Source organism: Scyliorhinus torazame, chromosome 24, assembly GCF_047496885.1.
Source record: "Scyliorhinus torazame isolate Kashiwa2021f chromosome 24, sScyTor2.1, whole genome shotgun sequence".
Lineage (NCBI taxonomy): Eukaryota > Metazoa > Chordata > Chondrichthyes > Carcharhiniformes > Scyliorhinidae > Scyliorhinus > Scyliorhinus torazame.
Genome location: NC_092730.1, coordinates 46,436,674 through 46,443,850, shown reverse-complemented (window position 1 = coordinate 46,443,850; position 7,177 = coordinate 46,436,674). Strand labels below are relative to the sequence as shown.

The window sequence follows — 7,177 nt, the reverse complement described above, 5'->3', positions numbered from 1 at the left end:
AGATCCAATACCTCCCTTTCAATGGAAAAGCGTTGGTCTCAGGACATGAGATTCCCGCTTAAATACGCACAGCAAGACCCCACCGGAAATAAGCTTTATTTCCTTATTGGCCCCCTGTGAGTTATTACTGGATATCGTTCTATATCTATATTGCCCCTCTGTGGGGTACCACTGGATAACGTTTCCCGAGCAGCTTTGACTAAAGGTCACCTGGACACGAAACGTCAGCTCATTTCTCTCCCTCCAGATGCTGTCAGATCTGCTGAGACTTTAAAGCATTTTCTCTGTGGTTCCCTATGTGTGAGCTTTACAATGTTGTAATGTGTCATGCTGTCTCCTTCATTCTTGGGACTAATGTCGGGATGAGACTGCAAGAAAGTTTCTGATAGCTATTTGCTGCAAAGCAAACAGGAACGTGTGTTATGTTTACTTTTGGCGTGAGGGAGAATGTAAATAGCAGAGAATACCCTCGATTCCTCGACCTCGGGCGAATGGTCCAGCACGCTTCCGCTGCGGCACTCTGCTCCTGAAACCAGGAGCTACAACATTACTGCCCTGCGGTAGCCACACAACTATTCACTTCCTCATTTTTTTGTTTCAACAAGAACACACGGTTGAGCACACTGATTCTGGTCAGCATCGTTCAGATAATTTACTTTCGTGCTGAATGGTTGTTCTGTGAAGGTGATGTGATTTCTTCTGTGCCGTTGTTCTGTTGGGAAAGTGGGGAGTGACTGGAATCACCTTTATAAAATGAAGTTCGGGGCGGCAGTTTCATCTCTCTGGGAACATTGATCACGCAGTTACAGACTTCCTCAAACTTTGCCTCAATACCGACCACAAAAATAACAAGCACCGAGCAGAGTGGCGCAGCGGAAGCGTGCTGGGCCCATAACCCAGAGGTCGATGGATCGAAAACATCCTCTGTTTTTCATGTTCTCCTTCCTCAGGTGAATGCAGAGGTCTGTTCCAGAAACACAGATATAGACAAATTCAAAGATACCAAACTTTTGTCTATATATGTGTTTCTGGAACAGACCTCTTCATTCACCCGAGGAAGGAGCAGCGCTCCGAAAGCTAGTGACATCGAAACAAACCCGTTGGACTTTAACCTGGTGTTGTAAGACTTCCTACTGTGCACACCCCAGTCCAACGCCGGCATCTCCACATCATTCATATTCTCAATCACACCAAACGGAAACAAGTTGCTATTTGTCAGCAGCACATCTGCCTTTTTCTTTATTGGTACCAAAGTTTTGCTTTCAGTCTAATCCACTCTTTGACACCTGTTCTTCAGCTAACCACAGTACAGTCGAGGTGACTAAGTTGACTTCTCCCAGAACACTCTTCTGCCGCCTCTACTGGATGAACGTTCACCTGATTGGACACTGGAGGGGTTCTTCGGCTACTTGTCTGTGAGAGCAGCACCGGAAGCAGCTGTGGAGAGAGATTGCAGTCGCCAGAATGCAACTCTCCAATTGGATACTTCACGTCGCTCAGATCCTAGACTTTCAATACCTTCGTCTGAGGAACAGGTGGAGCGGGAAATCGGACCTTATTGATTAGAGCAAACTGATCAATGCAGCAATGAGAAGCTCCTTAAACACCAGCGGTTTGGACAAGGATGGCACTCAGATGCAGGACTCTGGCTGGGGTTCAAAAGTAGGAAAAGCATATCTTGTTTGAAATGAAATGACGATGAAGATTGAATTTAAGTCGATTTGTGCACGGAGCTTAGTTTCGGCGTCAACGCATCAGGATGGCCGAGCGTTCAGGTCGCAGTTTCTTCTGGGGGCGTGGGTTCGAATCCCACTCCTGATATTGCCTTTTGCTCCACGAGGTTAAATTTCTCCAGCAAGATTTTCAAACTCAGGAAGATCCAATACCTCCCTTTCAATGGAAAAGCGTTGGTCTCAGGACATGAGATTCCCGCTTAAATACGCACAGCAAGACCCCACCGGCAAAAGCCCAGTAAATAGTCTGGCAGGTTGGATTGTTCACATCCGTCCAAGAGGGGAAGTTGGGGACTCGGTTTCTATTGTGATTCATTGCTCGATAAAGCTTTATTTCCTTATTGGCCCCCTGTGAGTTATTACTGGATATCGTTCTATATCTATATTGCCCCTCTGTGGGGTACGACTGGATAACGTTTCCCGAGCAGCTTTGACTAAGGGTCACCTGGACACGAAACGTCAGCTCATTTCTCTCCCTCCGGATGCTGTCAGATCTGCTGAGACTTTAAAGCATTTTCTCTGTGGTTCCCTATGTGTGAGCTTTACAATGTTGCAATGTCTCATGCTGTCTCCATCATTCTTGGGACTAATGTCGGGATGAGACTGCAAGAAAGTTTCTGATAGGTATTTGCTGCAAAGCAAATAGGAACGTGTGTTATGTTTACTTTTGGCGTGAGAGAGAATGTAAATAGCAGAAAATACCCTCGATTCCTCGACCTCGGGCTAATAGCCCAACACGCTTCCGCTGCGGCACTCTGCTCCTGAAACCAGGAGCTACAACATTACTGCCCTGCGGTAGCCACCCAACTATTCACTGCCTCATTTTTTTCTTTCAACAAGAACAGACGTTTGAGCACACTGATTCTGGTCAGCACAGTTCAGATACTTTACTTTCGTGCGGAATGGTTGTTCTGTGAAGGTGATTTGATTTCTTCTGTGACGTTGTTCTGATGGGGAAGTGGGGAGTGGCTCGAATCATCTTCATAAAATGAAGTTCGGGGCGGCAGTTTCATCTCTCTGGAAACATTGATCACGCTGTTACAGACTTCTTCATACTTTGCCTCAAGTCCGACCACGGAAAGAAAGAGCACCGAGCAGAGTGGCGCAGCGGAAGCGTGCTGAGCCCATAACCCAGAGGTCGATGGATCGAAACCATTCTCTGCTATTCGTACTCTCAATCACACCAAACGGAAACAAGTTGCTGTTTGTCAGCAGCACATCTGCCTTTTTCTTTATTAGTATCAAAGTTTTGCTTTCAGTCTGATCCACTCTTTCACACCTGTTCTTCAGCTAACCACAGTACAGTCGCGGTGACTAAGTTGACTTCTCCCAGAACACTCTTCTGCCGCCTCTACTGGATTAACGTTCACCTGATTGGACACTGGAGGGGTTCTTCGGCTCCTTGTCTGTGAAAGCAGCACCGGAAGCAGCTGTGGAGAGTTATTGCAGTCGCCAGAATGCAACTCTCCAATTAGATACTTCACGTCGCTCAGATCGTAGACTTTCAATACCTTCGTATGAGGAACAGGTAGAGCGGGAATTCGGACCTTGTTGATTAGAGCAAACTGATCAATGCAGCGATGAGAAGCTCCTTAAACACCAGCGGTTTGGACAAGGATGGCACTCAGACACAGGACTCTGGAAGGGGTTCAAAAGTAGGAAAAGCATGTCTTGTTTGAAATGAAATAACGATGAAGATAGTCTTTAAGTCGATTTGTGCACGGATCTTAGTTTCGGCGACAACGCATCAAGATGGCCGAGCGGTCTGAGGCGCTGCGTTCAGGTCGCAGTTTCTTCTGGAGGCGATGGCTCGAATCCGACTCCTGATATTGCCTTTTCCTCCACGAGGTTAAATTTCTCCAGCAAGATTTTCAACCTCAGGAAGATCCATTACCTCCCATTCAATAGAAAAGCGTTGGTCTCAGGACATGAAATTCCAGCTTAAATACGCACAGCAAGACCCCACCGGCAAACGCCCAGCTCATGACTCGATAATCTGCTTCGGTGAGTCTGGTTGAGGAATTAATATTGATCCCAAGAGAAGGGTAAAATTCGTCTTCTCTTGTAAATAGTCTGGCAGGTTGGATTGTTCACATCCGTCCAAGAGGGGAAGTTGGGGACTCGGTTTCTATTGTGATTCATTGCTCGATAAAGCTTTATTTCCTTATTGGCCCCCTGTGAGTCGATTCCTCGACCTCGACCGCGAATAGCTCAACCACGTGCGGAGTGGCGCAGCGGAAGCGTGGTGGGCCCATAGCCCAGCAGTCGATGGACCAAAACCATCGTCTGCTATTTGTATTCGCACTCACACCAAAAGCAAACAAGTCGCTATCACCCAGCAGCACATCTGCCTTTTTCTTTATTAGTATCAACATTTTCCTTTCAGTATGATCTGCTCCTTGACACCTGTTCTTCAGCTACCCACAGTATAGTCGAGGTGACTAAGTTGCCTTCTCCCAGAACTCCCTTCTGCCGCCTCTACTGGATGAACTTTCACCTGTTTGGACACTGGAGGGGTTCGTCGGCTGTGAAAGCAGCACCGGAAGCAGCTGTGGAGAGAGATTCCAGTCGCCATGATGCATCTCTCCAATTGGATACTTCACGTCGCTCAGATCTTCGTCTCTCAATACCTTCGTGTGAGGAACAGGTTATAATGAAAAAATATATCATTTGAACCATGAATGTGAACCTGGAAAAGACAGAGATTTTAAATGAAAGGGAAAGGTCCCACAAAGGGTTAACAGCCGCAGCTTGTTTAAAATACAGATAGCTTCGCAGGCGTTAAAGAAAACAGATATGGACAACTCAACATGGTTTTAAAGTTAAAAAGACATTCAATCAATTTAAAATCTTAAGTTATATAAACGGGAACAGTATTTCACACTTCCCGAGAAGTGCATTATTTTACTGAACAATTAAAAAAGGAACAACCAGGATCTTAGGTTTAAATTGGGGGAGAAGGTTAAGCGGGAAACCTTGCTGACGCCACTTAAATATGAGACAACTGCTTTCCAGCTAAGAAACACATGAGGTGGCACGTTTATCCCATAATTTACACATTTTTGACGTTAAAAATCTTTTAGCAAATAATCAGGTCATAGGGTATAGGTCCAAACCAGATAAGGTTAGAAATATAGGGGGCGACCTGCCGTTGACACCAGCTGACCAGTAGAAGTGCAGAGGCGAACTGCTTCGTTGAACACGAGTTCATATCCAGTATTTAGACTGAGAAAAAACATCACTAAAGACAGATATCAGGAAAGTTGCTGACGAAGCAACAAATAAATGTATTACCTGCCAAACAAAAGTATTACATGTCAAGCAGAATAAGCAAGTTCAACGACAGGGAGCTTGCATTAGCTACAGTCGGCAAGCAACAGTTACATTTCAATAAATGCCATGTAGAAACTAAGGCTGCGCAAAGGGCTATATAATACCTAATCATTCAGCAGCCAGCTCTCATAGCTGCCCTCGGTCATGGGAAGGACTGAACAAGGAAGCCGAACAGAACAGCGAATCCATCAGGAAAAAACCAAAAGTTACAGGAGATAATTGTCAAGGCAGACTTGAAGGTCTAACAACTGACCAGGAAGATGCAAAGAAAAGATCTTATTACTTTTCTGTAAAAACAGTGATTACATCTTTTAATTTGAAATTAAAACGAACTTAAATTGATAACCTGAAAGAGTGTTTATTAGAAAGTTTACTTTACTCTACTGAGAAAAGCCGGACCCGTGAGTGAAGCACCTGAGTGGAAAGTAAACAGAATCTTCTCTGAAGACATGGGTTATGCCGTGGGATAACATGAAACACTGGTTTGACCCGAATAGCGCCCACCTAAGTCAGCATAGGAGTCAGGGAGTGAGAATACTTGTTCATCATTTAGAATATCTTGACCCTTTTCTGGTACAGGGGGAATTCTAAGAATAGTGGTGAGGTTTTAACTTCATGGCGCGCAACGTGGAGGGCTAGAATATTAGAAGTTTCTGGGTAAAGCGATGCTAGAATATTAGAAGTTTCTAGTTAAGCAGGTGGAGGTTTGAATATTAGAAGTTTCTAACCTACACAGGGAATGGAATATTAGACGATTCTAGTTCCCAAATAATTGTTAGAATATTAGAAGTTTCTAACTGGCACAATCAACCGTGATAGAATGGCGGGGCAGACTCGATGGGTCTAATGGCTTAATTCTGCTCCTATATTTTATGAACTTATCTTTTGCGCGACTTCGTGAGTTGGAAACTGTTCCTTCTCCTCAGTTTGAAACTCACGAAGTCGCGCAAAAGATAAGTTCATAAAATATAGGAGAAGAATTAAGCCATTAGACCCATCGAGTCTGAGTTTCAAACTGAGGGGAAGGAACAGTTTCCAACTCAGAATTTATGCGCAATTAGGGCAGGGAGTGAAAAGTAACTTTCTCAGCTTTTTATTATTTGGTTTCACCATGGACAGCGTTCGACTATTCACCGCCCGCCAAGCCCTTAAACAAAAGCTAAAAATCACAGCCTTTTTTCTATATCCTCATGAAGTGGGCGAAACAGAGATACAACAGACACGTTACAGACAAGAATGGGATTTGAATCAACGTGTGCAGAGTACAATGGATTATTGTGCATCACCTTAACCATGTGGAACAACCCCTTTACTTCATGGAATTTTAATATCTGATCTTGTCACAGACAAGTAGCCGAAGCACCCCACCAATGTACAATCAGGAGGACGTTCATCCACGAGAGGTGGCAGAAGTTAATAATGGGAGAAGTGAACCCGGTAACCTCGACTGCACAGTGGGTAGCCGAAGAAGAATTGTGGCAATGTGGAGTTAAGCCCCAAACACGTCTGCCGCCGTTCGTCCCTCCTCTAACGCAACTCGATGCAAGTGGCCTGACAACTTGGAATAGTTTGTCACATCATTGATTGCAGATCCATTGTGTAAAAATGAATTCCACTTCCGAGAAACAATGGGCGAAAAATCGACGAGGATGGGATTCGAACCCACGTGTGCAGAGCACAATGGATTAGCAGTCCATCGCCTTAACCACTCGGCCACCTCGTCGCACAACTTGCCGCGTCAATACGTCTTAATTCGTTTTGCATCCATGAACTGATGGCAATTATTTGCCTCTTTCTATTCAACCAGGTATTCGAGGGGGGAAATGCAGTGGTGGTGGTATAGTGGTGAGCATCGCTGCTTTTGAAACCGTTGACTCCGGTTCGATCCCCGGCCAGCGCGGTAATAGTTGAATCGGATGTTTTTGCGCGACATCCTGAGTTTCAAACTGAGGAAGACTGGTCAACTGTTTCTCATTCAGAATTTATGCGGATTATCTAAGTGAGGTGTTTAAGATGCGAAAAGGTGTAGATATTGTAGGCGTGGAGTTGATGTTACCTGTTGTGGGGCAGACTAAAACGAGAGGGTCATCATCTTAGAATATGAGGCTGCA

The 7,177-nt window shown here is 44.9% G+C and overlaps 1 non-coding gene across 1 annotated transcript; it reads right to left on the bottom strand.

The window, feature by feature from the left end:
- Positions 1 to 6,707: 6,707 nt before the first annotated feature.
- On the bottom strand, positions 6,708 to 6,789 carry trnas-gcu (transfer RNA serine (anticodon GCU)). The gene has a single exon. It is a non-coding gene; the product is annotated as a tRNA-Ser (tRNA).
- Positions 6,790 to 7,177: the final 388 nt, after the last annotated feature.